This window comes from Ictalurus punctatus, chromosome 12 (assembly GCF_001660625.3).
Source record: "Ictalurus punctatus breed USDA103 chromosome 12, Coco_2.0, whole genome shotgun sequence".
NCBI lineage: Eukaryota > Metazoa > Chordata > Actinopteri > Siluriformes > Ictaluridae > Ictalurus > Ictalurus punctatus.
Genome location: NC_030427.2, coordinates 22,316,211 through 22,334,784, shown reverse-complemented (window position 1 = coordinate 22,334,784; position 18,574 = coordinate 22,316,211). Strand labels below are relative to the sequence as shown.

The window sequence follows — 18,574 nt, the reverse complement described above, 5'->3', positions numbered from 1 at the left end:
CAGCGATTTCAGCTGAACCACTAGCTAGTCCACGTGAATGTGTTTAAAGAACTGGTGCATCCTTAAATCAAATTTGCACAATTATTGCACCAATTTATGTACTTTTGTTGGGTAACAGTGTAGCTTAAATGTGTATGGCTGTTAACTGATGTATGGTTCGATGCGTTCATTGCTGCCCGAATAAAACAGCCTAATAATAGCAATTTCCTAAAACGGTTTTTGCTTTAGCGATGTAAACAATGACAAGTCGACCTCTTTTTTAATTTACTGGTTGACTTGTAAAACAAAATTGTAGTCATGTACATTGTTTGCTGTGTAGAATGTAGTGTTTAATGTATTGTTTATAGTGTATTGCTTATGAGGTCCAGATGAGGACCCAGCAAAAGTATTTCCGTGGGCCCAACCGAGTAAATGAAAAAATACTGTAGCACATACTTATCGCGTATGGGGGAAAAAAAAAAAACTGCCTGTAGTTCAGCGAGTCTAGAATAAACAGAATAATTCATGAAGGTTATTATGCATCTGGTCAGACACACAGTGAGCAATGATGCATATTATACACACACGCACACCAAGAAACAAATTATAAGAAAGAAATTATAAACACAGATGCGTGCACACACAAATAAACTTCCCAATGAAAACATACGGCATCCTGAACTTCTCCTTCTCTCCAAACGTGACTCTTCAAACGAACCCCCTACCCGTCCGCACACACGTATCACACAGACACAAAGGCAAGAAGCTGAGCCACTTCTGCTGAATAAGTGCTTTTCTTTGCAGAACAGAGATGCTACTTCAAACATAAAGCAATCCTTCATAGCTACCCTTCATGGCTTTCCATCCCGTGTTGACGGCTAAAAACCCCAGCGCTCATCGTTCTCTCATTTACATACACAAGCCACTGCAGTATTGGATGGGAAAAAAAACAGTTCATGGTGACACGAAGACTGAAAAATAGAAAATTTATCAATTACAGAGCTGTAATTTCTTAGCAGGACTGATTCCCTCTCTTCCTTCTATTGACATGATTCCAACACCTCCTCATATTGACAAACCCAGAGAGAGCCCCCAGGAGCTTCATCCATCTCTCCTGCCCATGTCAGCGTGTAAACCGCACAGCCTAATGGTAATTTAAACAGGGCACAAATCATCATCGAAGACAAATGATACGACCGGAGAGTCCGCAGTGCAAAACACCCACCCTCCTGAGATCTAGAAAGATCCGTAGATTGAGTGAGGCTGAAATGAACTGCCGGCTACTAAACTTGGCATTGCATTACATCAGACATGCAAAAATAAAACCAAAATGGGACTGTTTGAATCAATCTCTGAAACCAGCCCACTTTATTTCTGCACATATGTCTTAAGTTGCATCCATTAACACAGCCATATACATATACTATAGTACAAAAGCAGCCATATTTCAATCAGATAGACCCCTTAAAGAAATACACTTGAGTGCGAGCCACCCACTGAGCATATCCCATTTCTCCCACTTAGACCAATTAAAACAGCTGTTCTGCCCCTTACTTATGGGTCAATAAAATGTAATTGCCACTCTTGGAGCAATAGAACCGGACTGTCAAGGGGCATGTTTCATGTCTACTGATCTCCTGGTCCATAAAAAAAATAAAGTAAGAGAGGCACATTATAGCCTTGTGTTGCTGGTCACGTGGAGCTGACATGTTGCTGGGAATGTGGGCAAAACTGGACTTTTTCTCAAATAATAAATGAGACTTTCCCCGGTATGTTATGTTAAGTTAAATAGGGATTAAAAATGATTTTTAACACAAATCTTCTGGTGGGGCGGGGGGGTGTATGGTGGTTAGGATGTTTGCCTCGCACCTCCACGGTTGGGGGCTTGAATCCCGACTCCAAGCTTGCATGATCTCTCTGTGCTTTGGGGGTTTCCTCCCCCAGTCCAAAGACATGCATTGTAGTCTGACTGGCATTTCCAAATTGTCCGGAGTGTGTGTGCGATTTAGCCCTGCAATGAGCTGGTGCCCCGAGTTCCCTGGAACAGGCTCCTGGCTCCCCCCCGTGACCCTGTGTAGAATAAGCAGTACAGAAGATGGATGAACGTATCTTTCTTTACTTTGGTGAATGCCTTTAACATGAAAAATCAATCAAATTTCAAAGGAAAATTATAAACAATACCTGTCGCTGTAAATATATTACAAAGTATATTTATTTCTTATTTTCACTCACACTCATCAGAAAAATCAGAAAGATCCCCAAGCATGTGAAGACTTTGTGAGATAGAGGCGTACTGGGTAAAATCTAACCTCATATTACTGAAAAACGATACTGAGAAGAGATGGTCTGGGTGAACAGGACATCCACTGCTAAGTAGGGAACAGAACATGATGAGTAACACATGCCGTCCAATGAAGCATTGAGTGTGGTATGGACTTCGATCCTATCCTGCTCTCAAGTGGAAAAACGATTTAATCCCGCTGCTTCAGAGTGTGAATCCATTATACAAAATGGATGTGATGAACTGGTAAACAGCAAGCCCTAATACTGTGACAGAAAAATTCTGAAACAGTTATATTGGAAATGTTATGTTGAACCAGTATTACAACAACAACAAAAAATAATACTACTGGTAATAATAATAATAATGAGAAGAAGAAGAGGAAGAAGAAAAACACTATCAAAAAAGATAACAAGGAGAAAGAAGGTACTGAGAGATGAGTAAGTTCACAAGTAGACTCAATGCGGCTGTGCTGCTAAACGATCTGTCCTCATAAGTGACCAGCCTGAATGGACAAAGTCGAGCAAAGCAGAAGAATCTCAGAGTTATGAAAATGAGTTTAATCCATCAAACTCACAGGACCGGTCAGTTGGCCAAAATATGCTTTCCTGAAGTGTCAGAATAATATCCTTTAAGCTGAATAACTGAATAATAAGCTGAGGTAACTGATCACTCTTGGAGTACCAGGACGCTTTATGTCCCAAGGTGTCTTCATGTCTCTGTTAACGTCTGGCTCTCATTTTTCTGTCCCGATGTCTGATGCCTGACTGACACTTTTACTGCTGGGGCTCCTCTCATCCTCCAAACCCACCTGATTCGCCCAGATACATCTTTACTTTACATCCTCCAAACCCACCTGATTCGTCCAGATACATCTTTACTTTACATCCTCCAAACCCACCTGATTCGTCCAGATACATCTTTACTTTACATCCTCCAAACCCACCTGATTCGTCCAGATACATCTTTACTTTACATCCTCCAAACCCACCTGATTCGTCCAGATACATCTTTACTTTACATCCTCCAAACCCACCTGATTCGTCCATACATCTTTACTTTACATCCTCCAAACCCACCTGATTCGTCCAGATACATCTTTACTTTACATCCTCCAAACCCACCTGATTCGTCCAGATACATCTTTACTTTACATCCTCCAAACCCACCTGATTCGTCCATACATCTTTACTTTACATCCTCCAAACCCACCTGATTCGTCCAGATACATCTTTACTTTACATCCTCCAAACCCACCTGATTCGTCCAGATACATCTTTACTTTACATCCTCCAAACCCACCTGATTCGTCCAGATACATCTTTACTTTACATCCTCCAAACCCACCTGATTCGTCCAGATACATCTTTACTTTACATCCTCCAAACCCACCTGATTCGTCCAGATACATCTTTACTTTACATCCTCCAAACCCACCTGATTCGTCCATACATCTTTACTTTACATCCTCCAAACCCACCTGATTCGTCCAGATACATCTTTAAATCTACACTTGTGACACACTTCCTGCTGTTATGGATGATACCACATGGATACCCTAAATACTTAAACTTCCCAAAAACAGTTCATACCGACGTCATCCCTTGATGCAGTGGATAATCTCACCTGGGCGCTGTAGATTTGTACCTGCTGCTGTAATTATAAAGACTGTCCTGTGCTCATCACAGGACTTTTATTCATAGTCTGCTCATACTTGACATCCTTTCAAAAAGCGTACGACTCTGCAGTATTCGGAGGAGCTTGCAATTTTCCAAAATTACTGCAGATTTTTCGCAGATTTGGGCCAACACGCATTCAGCCAAAGCCCTCTTTGATTCACGTTCACTGAGCATGAGTACAGCTAAAAGGTCTCGTTTACCATCAAACATCACTGTGAAAGACCGTGCAAATCAATTTCCTGCGATTGCAATTTCACCAATTCAAATTGCATCACACATTTTGAAAAAGCCAAAGCAAAATCGAGCATTTTTTTTTGGCAACAACAATCCCAAAAAAACTCCACAAGAACCTGTATGGACTGATTCAATTAGATTTATTAGAATTTATAAGCGCTATCCTGAGTCACTCAGAAGAGGATGGTTTCCTCGCAACATTTCTTCCTCGTGTAGTTTCAGGGAGTTTTTCCTTGCCACTGTTGTCTCCGTCTTGCTCATAAGAGATCTAAATCCATATCCATCTTGAGTAAACTAGTACTCTATATTGCTCGTAGGTGGGAATGAGTGTGTGAATGTGTGTGTAGTGTACATGCTGCCTTGTGATACACTCTAGACTCATCCAAGGTGTATTCCCACTTGCCGGGATAGGCTTCGGATCCAATGCAACCGTGACCTGAACGACGTCGTCGCATTATCATTATTAACAAGTGTAAAGTGTTCCCCTGAATTCTTTTTCTCTTACAGGAAAAACATGTATTTCAGAATTGTTTTTGAAAGAATACTCGAGCTTATCCCTTTATAAGTCCACTCTAAAAATATATATATTTTTGCAGCCTCATATGTCATTTAACGTCATTCTCTTTAAAAATCTGAAATACCTTGCTGCTGCGAGCCATGATATTAGGTTACAGGATTATGCCATAAATATTTCATACTGTTCCACCCTTATTTCACAGACTACATACAACTTCATAAGCCGCCTGTCTGACAGGTGGCACTTTTATAGCATTGATTCAGTACTTAAATACCCAAGCCCAGCTGTCCAAACAGGCAGAAGAATGTAACACACATTAAAAGCCCTTGCTGATGGACAGATGAATGAGGTGCTGATGAACAGAGAGAGGCTGGGAGCAGTAAATCTATTGCTTTTTGTTTTGGTGCTATTGTTGATATGTGAATTGAATTTCCTGATGGTAAGGTGTGTGTGTGTGTGTGTGTGTGAGTGTGTGTGTGTAAACCTGAGGTTCGGCGTGTGTAACCGGAGCCTATTACCTAAGTGTCCACGTGTGTGTGCTTGTCCCTGTGTGGGTTATTTGAGATGCCTCGGCTTCACGTGCATGTGAGTATGTGTCTGAGTGAATCGTCTGAGTCTTTAGAGATTGTCTGAGGCAGACGATGTAAAAAAAAAAAAAAAAAAAAAAACCTGCTCATGTCTCACTTTCCCACACGAGCCTCCCCATCAGCATTTTTTTTTTTTTACCTGCACCTGATTTATATCTGTCCCAAGAAGCTTTCTCCTGCTCTGCTATCATGTCACACAACCTGGCAACCTTATTAGTATTAGATTAGCAGGTTCATTGTTTTACCCAGTTGATCGTTTTCTGCTGGTCATCTGTAGGTCGGCCATATTCTTTTCTTCGCTGTATGTTACAAAGCTTATAGTTATATTATAAGTTAAGTCCAGCCGCTGAAATGCAATATCAGATTCTGCTGGCATGTTTGGAACAATCTGATGTTAAATTAGCACAGCGGTAATACTCCATAGCTTCAAATCGAAATTAAAGTCATACTATATATATATATATACACACACACACACACATATATATACAGTGTGGGAAATAAGTATTGGACGTGTCAACAATTTTTTTTCAGTAAACATATTTCCAATGAGGCTATTCACATGAAATTTTCACCAGACATCAGTATTAACTAAAGAAATCCGGAAATATAAAGAATTCACATCATTGAAGTCCATAAATAAAGTTATGTGTAATAAACTGGACTGACACAGGGAAAAAAGTATTGAACACGCTAACTGAATTTATTTAATACTCAGTAGAGAAGCCTTTTTTTGTAATGACAGCTTCAAGACGCTTCCTGTATGAAGAAATTAATCGGCCGCAGTATTCAGGTGTGATTTTGGTCCATTCTTCTAAACGTATTGTCTTTAAATCTTGTACAATTGGATTCGAGTCAGGTGATTGACTGGGCCGTTCTTAAAGTTGTGAATTATATATATATATATATATATATATATATATATATATATATATATATATATATATATATATGTTTATTAGCTACAATTATTAATAAGGTGATTTATATCGAAACAAGAGAAGAGCTTACTTATCCACCAGGCACCTATGAATAATTTCCCAGACACTAAATGTCATTTATGTAAATCTAAAGACACTAAATCTGAGATATCCTTTACAGCACCCTTGCTTCTTTGTGACTGGTCCCACACTGGGGGCAGAAAAAGAGAGCCACTCCTTCAGAAGGGCATGCTGGGTAAAAACCCATGAGTGGTCAGTCTGCTTTGATGGATACAAATCCAATTAGTCAGAGCGCTCTTTTGCAGGATGTGAAAAAGATCATTGGTTTGAGTTCCCCTGTACATTCGTCATAAAGCCAATGCCAAGAGGGAAAGCTAAGGTCACAATTCATCACAGAGAGATCACAGAGAAGTAATCGATACGGAGGAAAATACTGGCCTTGTGTGTGTGTGTGTGTGTGTGTGTACTCCTTTATGCTTTACAGACACAAAAGCATATGCAGACATATACATCCTTCTGCATACCATAAGTGAAATTCAGGACATGCAGACTGTGGTAGTGAGTGTGTATAGATGTTTCCCTACAGTATGACTGGTATCAATACTTCTGCACTGAAGCACGGTTGCATGTTTGCGTCAGGTAAAGAATAATCCTAACAAAATTCTGTCGTGTCCCTACGGTGCTCAGTGTCAACCAGACTTCTACATCCAGCCTCCGGAGGGACAAACGCTTTTTTAAGAGTCTACCTTCAGTGGAGGTCCTATATCAGTTCAACATCAATGCCTGCTGTTCTCTTCTCTAGCCTCAGCACTTTTTCAACAACTGCATAAATAGTGGACCATGCTGTTAAAGCAGAAAACCAACACAAGACAATACACGCCAAGGGTGCGCTACAGAAACCTCTACAGTCCAGCGTCTGTGTTACGTTAGCGTTGTAGACGTCTAGAAGGTCCTTTATGGGAATGACGTGTTGTCTCTACGTCACAATGAAGCACAGTGTTCAAAAGTTTTGATTCTGATATCAACTCAACCCTGGACCTGTTTAATTAAATGTGTACACAATTATTGAATTCTATTTTCTAGATTTGTGTCAACAGTTCGGTCAATCAGGTTTTCCATTAGGAGGACCTTTACCCTTCTCGAACTCCATCGACATCGCCTGACCTTTTACATCTCATCTCTGTCACTAGAAATGAACTCCAGGACACTGACAAATGATGTGCAAACTACTCATGCACACACACACACACACACACACACACACACACACACACACACTGAGTCTGAATTCCAATACAAACAACGTATTCTATTTAATAATTTAACAATTTATTTTGTGTTAATTATTTAAAAATAACTCTCTGAGACTTCATTGTATGAAAATAAAACTCCAAAGACTCTGATTGTAACAATTAGTATATTTTATTCAAATTGCAATGTGTTCCTCTTATGCAGTGTTAATTCTGGCCTCATACCTCACTATTATTATCAATGGAGGAATCAATACTATAGTGACATTTTGTTTTTGTTTTTTTTAAATAATAAACATTTGTAGTGAAATGGCTATGCAATCTAGTTAAAAGATTACTTGACAAAAATGATCAATGGAGTTTGGGGGATTCTCCCACTTTTTGCAGCCAGGGATGCCATTAACTGTCAAATAAATGTCACAGATGTTATATGTTGTTATGAACACCATCCCACACCAGCTACTCAAATAGTAGCCATGGTATTTATTATGTGCAATCCTTATCAAAATCATTATCAAAGGTCGTAACAGGGGTCAGAGACCAGGCGGACAACATTACATATACATTTACGCTTTTATCCAAAGCGACTAACAAATGATAAACAAATACAAATACAAGCAAAGCGATATATCTAGCAGAGAACAATACAAGTAGTGCTGCCATACAAGATCCATTAATTGAGTTCCAGAAGAAGCAAAGTGTGCAGAGTAGAGGTGGAAAGTGCAAATATATATAATGGTGTTTTTATTTATTTATTTATTTATTAATTTGTTTATTTATTTATATATATTTTTTTTATGAGTTGGTTAGGTGATCACAGAAGACGTGGGTCTTTAGCTGTTTTTTGAAGATGGTGAGAGATTCTGTGGTCCGGATTGAGGTTGGGAAGTTCATTCCACCACTGAGGGACAGTTAGTGTGAAGGTTCTGGAAAGGGACCTTGTGCCACGCTGAGTGGGAACTATTAAGCGTCGGTCGCTAAGCGATCGCAAATTCCGTGAGGGAACGTAAGCCTTCAGGAGAGAGTTGAGTTGAGGTAGGGGGTTGCTGTTCCAGACAAGGTCTTGTAGGTGAGTATCAAGGCCTTGAATTTGATGCGGGCGGCTACGGGAAGCCAGTGGAGGGAGATGAAGAGGGGTGTGACATGGGTTCTCTTGGGCTGGGTGAAGACGAGGCGCGCTGCAGCATTCTGAATCATCTGAAGGGGTTTGATGGAGCTGGCCGGGATGCCTGAGAGCAGTGAGTTGCAGTAGTCCAATTTAGAGATAAGAGTCTGGACTAGTATCTGTGTAGCCTGTTCGGTGAGGTAGGGTCGGATTTTCTTGATGAACTAAAATAATCAATATTCAGAAATTGGGAAAACAAGCGAAACCATGATAAGTGCTCTCTTGTTTGCCGTCAAACGGTTGAGCACTGCCGTGTGTGTACGTGTCCTGTCGCGGTGAAATCTCCCACATGACGTTAATAGCCACCAATCCCATCCCTCCCACTAGTATGTTTTCTCTTTTTCACTCTCAGACAACCACAAACACACAATCAATTCCTAATGTAATGTAATGTAAAGATGTAAGATGTAATTATTAATAAAAAAAAAAAAGGGGGGATATATTCAGAAGTCTGCATTTTTATTGCGTTTTAAAGACATATTGCAAAAGGGGGGCCTCGGTCAAATGTTAATGCCATTTGGGGGGCCTTGCCCTGGAAAAGTTTGGGAGCCCCTGACCTAGTGAACCAGTATCGGGATGTATTTATTGACATAGCTGCTAAATGCCATAAATGTTGAAATTAGCATGAATATTTTCAGATGTATATTAATATTCACGCCAGCATGTAAGTGAGAGTGAGACATAAGTAAGTAAAAAAAAAAGTTTCATTTGTAGATGAAAAGCTGACAGTTGGGAATATAAACCCCAAGCCACCGCTTTCATACAAAAAGTGCTACATACCATAGCCACTTCAATCGCCTTTTTGAACACGACTATGTGAGCACGGCTCTTCGAATGAGAATGACTCCAAGGGATGGCCTCTACGGATGGCCTCCAAGGGATGGCCTTTTATACGGATGGCCTCTATAGGCAGCAAGTCGTTTAAATTCTTGTGGCGGACAAGCAGAGCTCATCTGTCTGACTTCTTCATAAGGACATTGCCTCACATGCCTCCAGATCAAACCCTGCTCGAAAAAAGAGTTCTCAATGTTCATACTCCAAATTCCTCATGCTCTGAAATGTAAAGCTCTGGTATTGAGGTTTCTATGGGCAGGATTTCTCTAAGGGCAGGATGAAAGACATGACCGCCTCTGATAGATTCGTGGTAGCATCTTCTGCCACAGCTACATAGCTGCAATAAAGCTACAATTACAGTACACAACAGGCCCATGTAGGTACAATGCAGATATGCACAAAGATGACAGAAGAGCACATGAGAACATGCAGTATTTACACTAACAGAGGAAAGCAAACAAATCAAAGTATTTGCTGGACAAATCAGTGTCCGATAATGGACCCGATGTCGGATAAAGACACGGCTGCTGCTCATATCGAAGTCTATAGACTGCTTTGACCTAGCTGACGGATCTATCTTTACGTCACGTTACAATGCATGCCAATGCCTGGGCGGCTGTGGTTCAGGTGGTAGAGCGGGTTGTCCACTAATCACAGGGATGGCGGTTCAATTCCTGGCCCACATGACTCCACATACTGAAGTGTCCTTGAGCAAGACACTGAACCCAAAGTTGCTCCCAATGGTAGCTCTGATACCATTGGTGTGTGTGAATGGGTGAATGAGACACCGTGTAAAGCGCTTTGGAACCACTAAGGTTAAAAAAGTGCTACATAAGTGCACACCATGACAAAAAATCGGATCCTTTTTGATGATAATTTGGTAACTTTATCAGAGTGAAATTAACGCGATCATTGAACACGAAGCATTCTCCAGCAAAATACACTAATCACTAAAGACTGAAATGACAGCTTGCATTCAAAGTAGACCTCCTGCCCTGACACGTCAATTACATCTTGTAGTGATTACCATGTCACTGGCAATCTATAGAGAAACTTAATAAAGTTGCCATGTAAGGATGAAAATACGACAGGGTGTGATATTATGGGAAAATAATAAAGGGACTCAGTTGATTATATATCGCAATAACAGCACATCCTGAAGTGTTTTATTCATCTCATGCCACAGCAATTTGCCAGTGATTACGTTTACAAAGAACAACACGGCGTACTTTTATCCGTTCGGAGTCACAAATAATGTTGTGGAACGTCTGCGAAACAGGTTAATTTCTGTTTACCACTTACAATTACGGCCGTTTCCTCACCAGCCTCTCTTTACTTCTCTCTCTTGGTTATATGCTAATAAGACAAAAGTTGCCATGTCACAAATAAATCAGTCCCTCCGGGATTTTGCAATTTTGCATTCGTAGAAATGAACGCAAATTACCGCAGATTTTCTGCAGATTTGACCAGAAAGACACGTCCGTGTGGAATCCTGTATGGACTGTGCGGTGGAAAACTTTATCCCGAGACTGTTACACTGGAGACTACTTCCATGAATGCTTCACCATATCAACGATTAGACGTTTTTCGTTCTTAAACAACAGCGCGTTCTTCGATCTGTTTATCACGAGGCTTATATCACGTGCAGCGTCTTCCATACATGTCCCTGTGAGTCATAGCTAGTGCATTAATATAGAAAGCTACGATTTGCCTTGCAGTGGAACTATTGTCCAAGCCGCGCTGTTATAGAAAATGAATCGATGCACTGAATCGAGAATTCAACAGCACTGTGTTGTAATGCGAGTTTAATGTGGCGATGTGCAAGGTGAGAGAGGACGCTATTCAGTAAAACATTCATACGCACTGGGTCGTGTTTCGGCAGAGAAACGCTCGTTCATGTCTCGTAGACTGGGAAAAGGAAACAGACTGAGCAACCGATCAATATTTAGGTTATTTGAAAGGATCCAGTGCTGTTGTTCGGTTGAACTTCTGAGGCCTGGGTATATTCAAATGGGTGATACAGGAAACCCTGCTTTGTTAGTCCTGGATGCTTATATTTTAAATTGTACAACATTGTACTCGAAATGGCATGCTTGCTTCGCACCTCCAGGATTGGGGTTTCGAATCTGCCCTTTATGCGTGGAGTTTGCATTTGCATTCTCCCCGTGCTTCGGGGGTTTCCTCTGGGTATTCTGGTTTCCTCGCCCAGTTCAAAGACATGCACTGTGGGCCGATTGGCATTTTCCAAATTGTCCGTAGTGTGTGAATGTGTGTGCGATTGTGTCCGGGGTGTCCCCGGCCTTGTCCCCTGAGTTCCCTGGAATAGGCTTCAGGCTCCTCCCTGTGTCGGATAAGTGGTATGGAAGATGGATGGATGGATGTATAGAAGTACTCTTAATTCTCTTCTAAATCTGTATGGTGTGAAAAAGGAGTGCAAAAAACAGGGGGTCACACAAGGGCTGTGTGACAGAACTAAATGAACAAGGCTTTCCTTTCAATTTTACCACTGAGTGAATATGACGGAAGACGCAACTCAGGATATATCAATTATAGTGCATAGATTGGCAATGCAGGGCTAGTTAATATTCCTTAGATCTTCATGTGGCAACGTGTTTTTATCCATTACCTAAAAGAGAACTGATCCTAAGCAGATTTATGACAACTAGGAGAAACTTTTATTCATGGGAAGTTGGGTTGTGGTGGGAAGTGGTTTCCTCTTTGCACATAACCACTAACCATCAATGAAATGATGAGAGCCATCATCAGACAGGATGACGGTTAGGAAGGAGGACAGGAAGGAGGTTTCAAATGTAAAAAAAAACATTATGGAAATCCAATAAAAAGTACGAGTTGACCGCTACAACCCTGCAGAATCATTTCTGGGGGGGTTTTCTGAGTGCACAGAGATTTTGCATTAAAAGTGCCTAATGTGGCGCAGTTTTAAAGGAGATGTATTGCTGTATATCTTTTTCTGGTGCTCTTCCGTGGGGATTGAGAGAACAGGCAGCTTGCCATGGAAGACCCTATCCAGATTTGGCAGACGAGTACAAATGCTTGGCAGCACCGCTGGCTGAACAGTGCCAAAGCGCACGCTGGCGTTGACTGCCGAGGTTCAGCGAGAGGTGAATCACCGCTCACAGTAGTAGTAATAGACCCACAGCTGCAAACCAGGTTTTAAAGACATAAAGTCTCTCTCTCTGTGTAAAAATAGCCTGCTTTAGGATAACGCACTAGAACTGTGGTTATGTAAAAGACTGTAGCAAGGACAGCTATGCACACAGAAGATTGCTGGCTTGCATAAGAAGTATGAGAGTAGAAGGAGTTTGAGTTCCAGAAGAACTCATGGATTCAAGTTCATGATTTGGACTCTGACAGCTTTGTGTAACCTTTCAGTAACTGGCACTCTTCCCATCTGCTAGTGTCCTCATAAAAATATGACAAGACTTGGAACGCGTGGGATCGATGTGTACGTCAGTGGTAACGAGATCGATGCGGTTCGTTAAAATCGCCTACATTCTGGCCTAATAAAAGGAAGTGAAAGCAAAGGGGTGTCTTTTCAAGCGGCGTATGTTTAAAAAAATATTTTTTGAGCATGCTGTAATTACTTCCCGAGAACCCCAGATGAGACCGAAATTAACTCGTTTGTGAGACTGAAAAGAAATTGCGAGAGACGGGAGAAGGAAGGGAAAATAATGTGGGCTAGAAAGAATACAGGAAAGTAGAAGGAAAGGGAAAAAAAAAAAAAGAGGACGAGAGGAGAAAACGAATCTGAGCAGCAGTGCTGAGATTTCTGCTGCATTGCACCTCTAGTCACAATCTCCCCATAATCTCTCCGGTTAAAATGCGTTTCATTTTCATTCCTGAATCCAACGAAACTCTACTCGTGTCTTCATTACCCCATGTCTCAGAGCTACCCAGACGTCATGGACATTAAGAGTAGAAAACCTTCAGCGTCTCACTAAATCGTCCAAATCCAAAAGACAATTAAAGCTCTAGGAACTATAAACAAGGACGTAAGGACAGGCAAGTGGCTCTGCGGTTGCAGTTGGAATCAAGTCTGTATTAAAGAAAGGGTTCAAATTCTGACCGATTAATTTTGCTTTACAGTCTTCGAAACGAATACACTTCGACGTGTATCTTCTCCCGACCTCGGAACTGCAGGGTGATTGAATAAAGCCAGGATAGATGGAGCAGAACAGAGGGATGGATGCGAGAGGTACCAGGTGCAGATGCCAGCCTATTAGGTAACGTTGATGATAATTAGGATGAGACGAGAGCCATTTGCATTGCAGACGGGAGCCCTATTTCAAGAAAAAATAACATGCCCTTTCAACAACATCTGCAGCAGAGCAATCACCGTCGTTCCCTTCTGTTCAAACAGGTCTAAACCGAAGCAGATGAAAACAGCTCGCGCAGAACGTCGCCTTGGCCTCATACAGTACCTGTAACATAGATTTCATTCAATAATTAAGGCATTCCTCATTTTCATTGATACAGTCTGCCAGTGTGGAGCTATTCGAAAATAATCTACATGGTTATGTTACAGAAAAGATTACGTTCATTAACTCGTTCAATGATTCATCTTCGGCTAGCACTTTATCCTGGTCAGAGTCAAAGCTTGTGCCAGAAACACTGGGTGCGAGGAAGGAAGACAACCTGGATGGAACGCTGGTCCATTGCACCATACACACTCATACACACTCATTCACACTCAGGGGCAATTTAGCACAGCAATTCAACGTACCGGCATGTCTTTCAAAGCTGTGAGGAAGCTGGAGAACATAAAGGAAACCCACAAGGACATGGGGAGAACGTGTGAAACTCCACACGGTCAATAAGCTGAGCTCGGGTGCGAACCCTGGAGCTGATTTCTTAATGAAATTGGCTGTATTTTAATTTCACAACCTAAGTATTTTGTGGTTTTAACATTCAACATCTGTGCCCTTATACAGCTAATTAACAGTTACATTAACTGAATAGCCTAATCATCAGGAAATAACAAAAAAAAAAAAAAACACCTGTAAGCGTTGAATCTGCAGTTTGTCCTTCAACCCTCCAGAGTACAAAACCATCTAAACAGACCCAGAATCCACTTCAACTTTCAACCCCTCGTCTTTCCATGATCATTCAAGAGCAGTGGGATTTAATGAGGTAATTCTAACACACTGATGCAATTTTTATACTAGCCTCCCAGTTAAAAATCAGTATGCCGGATAAGTCTGGTCCTCTGCCGAGCAGAATATCTTTCATTCATTATTGATGCTTGGAGAGAGGAGTCTACACCTGAAGGCGCACAAGGATTCCCATAGCCAGGCTGGCCATCAAAGCCTCCTCTATAATCTCTACTTTTCTCCTTCTCACACACTCCCCCCCCCCCCACTCTTTTGCCACATTATAAAGCCCATCTTACTCAATTTCTATAAACCAGCAATGTTTAATTATAAAATTATTTGAATCATCATATAAGCATTAAGCTCATAGTTTGATGGTTAAAGCCTCCCGGTTTTTCTAATTAAAACGGCGATATGAATGTCTCAAGGCCGAGTAGGCCTGTTTATGCAACTCAAATATGCAGCATTTTCAATCGTAACTCAAGTGAAAACCATTGGCATCTTTATGGGTCTGTTTTTATAAAAAGGGTACACCAAACAGTCATTAATGCTTCTGTAATTACTTCTATGATCTTCTTTCACGTTCCTGACTAGCTGCTACTTTGTGTGTGAGGCAAATTTTTTTTTTCCATGTAATTAAACGTCAGATTGATAGCTCTATTGCAGACAGTAATACAAAACCCCAGGCGGAAACGAGAAACCATACTGACAGAGGATTTGGAGTTCAAGATATTAAAATGAGAAATCAAGACTCAAGTCTTGTAATGCCAACAGCAGTGGGCTATTGTTACGGATCAGACGGCAGTAGCTGCAGAGTTCATTTCATAGAACAGTCTGATCTTACATCACACCGATACACTGACACCATGCATAGCTCTAATCTGAGTAAACTACTGAGAGAAAGCGGAGTTCAAACTTGTCTTTAGCCACAGATTTAGCATTCCAGCTGCCGAGGAGAAAGCTTATAACTCTACCTTAATTTTAGCAAGTTGCTCGTGTCACTTGTAGTTTGTGCTTGTAGCGTAGCGACTGATACTACTGTCTTCTCAAGTTTACTAGTGAACACAAATTAATTAATGCCCTAATCAGTGTGAAAGCTGTGTGGTTTACATGCACCAACAATCACTACTGCTTCCGGCCGAGTTTTATTTTTCCTCGTAATGTCTTTCTCTCTCTCTCTCTCTCTCTCTCTCTCTCTCTCTCTCTCTCTATATATATATATATATATATATATATATATATATATATATATATATATATTTGACCTCTCAGATGTAGTCACCCTTTTTTTTAAGTCCTTTGTTATAGATTTTTGTTTTATGACGTCTACATTATCGAGTCAGTACAAAAATATTCTCTATTGCCAATCATTAGTTTTCTACACAAAATTAAATGTTACAGAAAAAGGTTTGTAAGTCAGTGAAGAAAGCAGCATATTACGGAAGAGACACTTTTCAGACAAAAAAAACACAATGAAGGCTGCTGGGTTTTGCTGCAAAAATAAGAAGCGAGTGCGACAGTCAAAGTCTCCAAGAAGAAGTCTGTTTCTGTAAGATCCATCCATTTTCCATACCGCTTATCCTACTGGGTCTGGAGCCTATCCCAGGGAGCATGGGGAACAAGGTGGGGTACACCCTGGACAGGGTGCCAATCCAGCGCAGGGCACAGCCACACACTACAGGGAGAACATGCAAACTCTGCGCACACGTCGTAGCGGGAATCAAGCCCCCAACCGTGGAGGTGTGAGGCGAACGTGTTAACCACTAAGCCACCGTGCGCCCCCGAGGGCTGTAAGATGCTCAGTAAAACTTACAACTCATTTCCTCATAAAACTGCACAAACTCTACCTGAGACTAGTTTTTTTGTTTGTTTTTTTTAAGCAAAGGGTCAACACACCAAATATTGCCTTTCTTTCATTTACTGCTCTTTATAGTACATTTTTTAAATGGAGAAACAATTCATTTCATTATTCTGAAGGCATCACTGCTCTCTCTCTCTCTTTATATATATATATAGATAGATAGATAGATAGATAGATAGATAGATAGTTTTCCACAATCAAAGCACAGAATGGGAAAAAAAGCAGCAGAAAAATAAAGCATTTCTGGCCGCAACAATCACAAAAAAACTACGCACTGACCAAGCAACTTGGAAAAAAAGAAAAACTGTAGCAGAGACAATAAATGTAGCATAAAAACTGACTATATTTCAGCCACAGTACTCTAGTTTTCTAAGCATGAACCAGAGTGGCTTCTGAAGCAGATCCTCTGTTGCATTTTATCCAATCATGTTTTTGGGTCAATTATTTAGCTGAAAGCAGTTCATCAGACCAGAGACTACTACATGAACACAGACATCCGCTCAGACATTTTCAGAGACCTTTATACATGTTTCATTTTGTTTACCCTCACCAGTCAGGATGAAAAGATGAACGCACAGAGAAGTGTGCGTTTATTTCCGCTTTATATCAAATTCCGAACCTAGGTGTCTCATCGGTTCAGAGTCCGTGACTCTTGTCAAAAGCGCCAATATGAAACAAAACATAATCACTTCGAATCCTTATTTACAGCCATAAACTAATCCATATTGTTTAAGCATTAAACTAGCAGCAAATCAAGTCATGTTAGTTCCGTATCCAGACTTTTGTAAGCCAGGACTTTACTGTAACTGGAGCTTTACTAATTTTACTTGAATACCCCTGGTGTACAGTATGAGGTCTGAGCTTGAACGCTCAGCGCAGCCACTGGAGGGAAATGTGAAGACGTGAAGAAGCGCTTTAAGCCATGTCAACTTTGCGTGATAGATTTCCTCTCTTCTATGAGAGCACTTTGCCACCTACTGACCATAGAATGCTATCACATGACTCCTTCAGCCATTTAAGAGCTGCTGGACTCTTCGTAGATAAATCATCTTTAAGAACGAATGCCAAGCAGGAAATGTAACTCATTGCTAGTTGGGTTTTTTGTCCTGTCCTACTCAACGTAAACTGAATGAATACACGTTCAGAGTCCATAGACTTATAATTCTGAAAGACCAATGAGCTTAATAACTGAAGAAACATTGGCAGGAAGGTGTGTGATGGCACTAAAGCTTAAGCATGAATTTTTTAAAGTCATAGTGCAGTTCCAAATTAACAGCCTTATTAATGTTGGGGGACTTGAGGCTATTGCGTCTTTGAGGGTCGTCCTTTGATATTATTTCTCAGAATCATTAATTTTGCATGGCTCAGAGCTTAATCAGCCACCTAATGCCCAACATCTTCATTATCCAGAAGCTCACAGAACTTGCTATAGCTGCCTACAGCACATGAATTCTAATGAAGAAGAAGAAGAAAAAGAAGAGGAAGGGGGGGGGGATCCTGCCAAGATTCAGACACTAAAAAGTTACACATCTTTTATTTATTAATTTTCCGAGCTGACAATGCTTGATGAAGACATGCTAGAAAATCAACATAATAATGATGTGACTCACAAGTCAATGGCATACTGGTGGGCATTAGCATACTCCAAAGCATGTTTTATGGATATACTTCAGTGAGAGAAACATCAAAGACATCTTTTTCTCTTAAGCATGAAGGGCGTCTGATGAGAACGAGGATTCGAAAAGGGGAGGTATAGACTTTGTGTCATGCCTCAAATAAAGCTGTTAGTGAAGAGGATAGTGGGAGTGAAGACAGGATAGAGAGATGCTGCGACGGGAAGAGAGAGAGAACGAGAGATCAGGTTAAGGAGAGAAAATGAGAGAGAGAGAGAGAGGGCGCAGCATAAGAGAAAGAGTAAAAGAAATGAGACAGGATGTGAAGACAGAACGCACGGAGAAAACGAGTGAGGGATTAATTTGCTCTCTTATTTGTGGTTGTTTCTCCCTACCTTCGTTTGTTTGGTTTTGTGGTGGGTTTTTCGTTTATATTCTAGCCTGCAGAGCCTACGCATAGCCTTTCATTCATCTTCAGTAATCACTTTATTTTGGACAGGGTGGAGGTGGATCCCGGGAAGG

General features: G+C 40.9%; 1 protein-coding gene across 1 annotated transcript in view; it reads right to left on the bottom strand.

The window, feature by feature from the left end:
- The window catches only part of LOC108272781 (retinoic acid receptor beta), a 164,224-nt gene that overhangs the window by 144,773 nt on the left and 877 nt on the right, over positions 1-18,574 (bottom strand). The gene's annotated exons all lie outside the window — the stretch shown is intronic.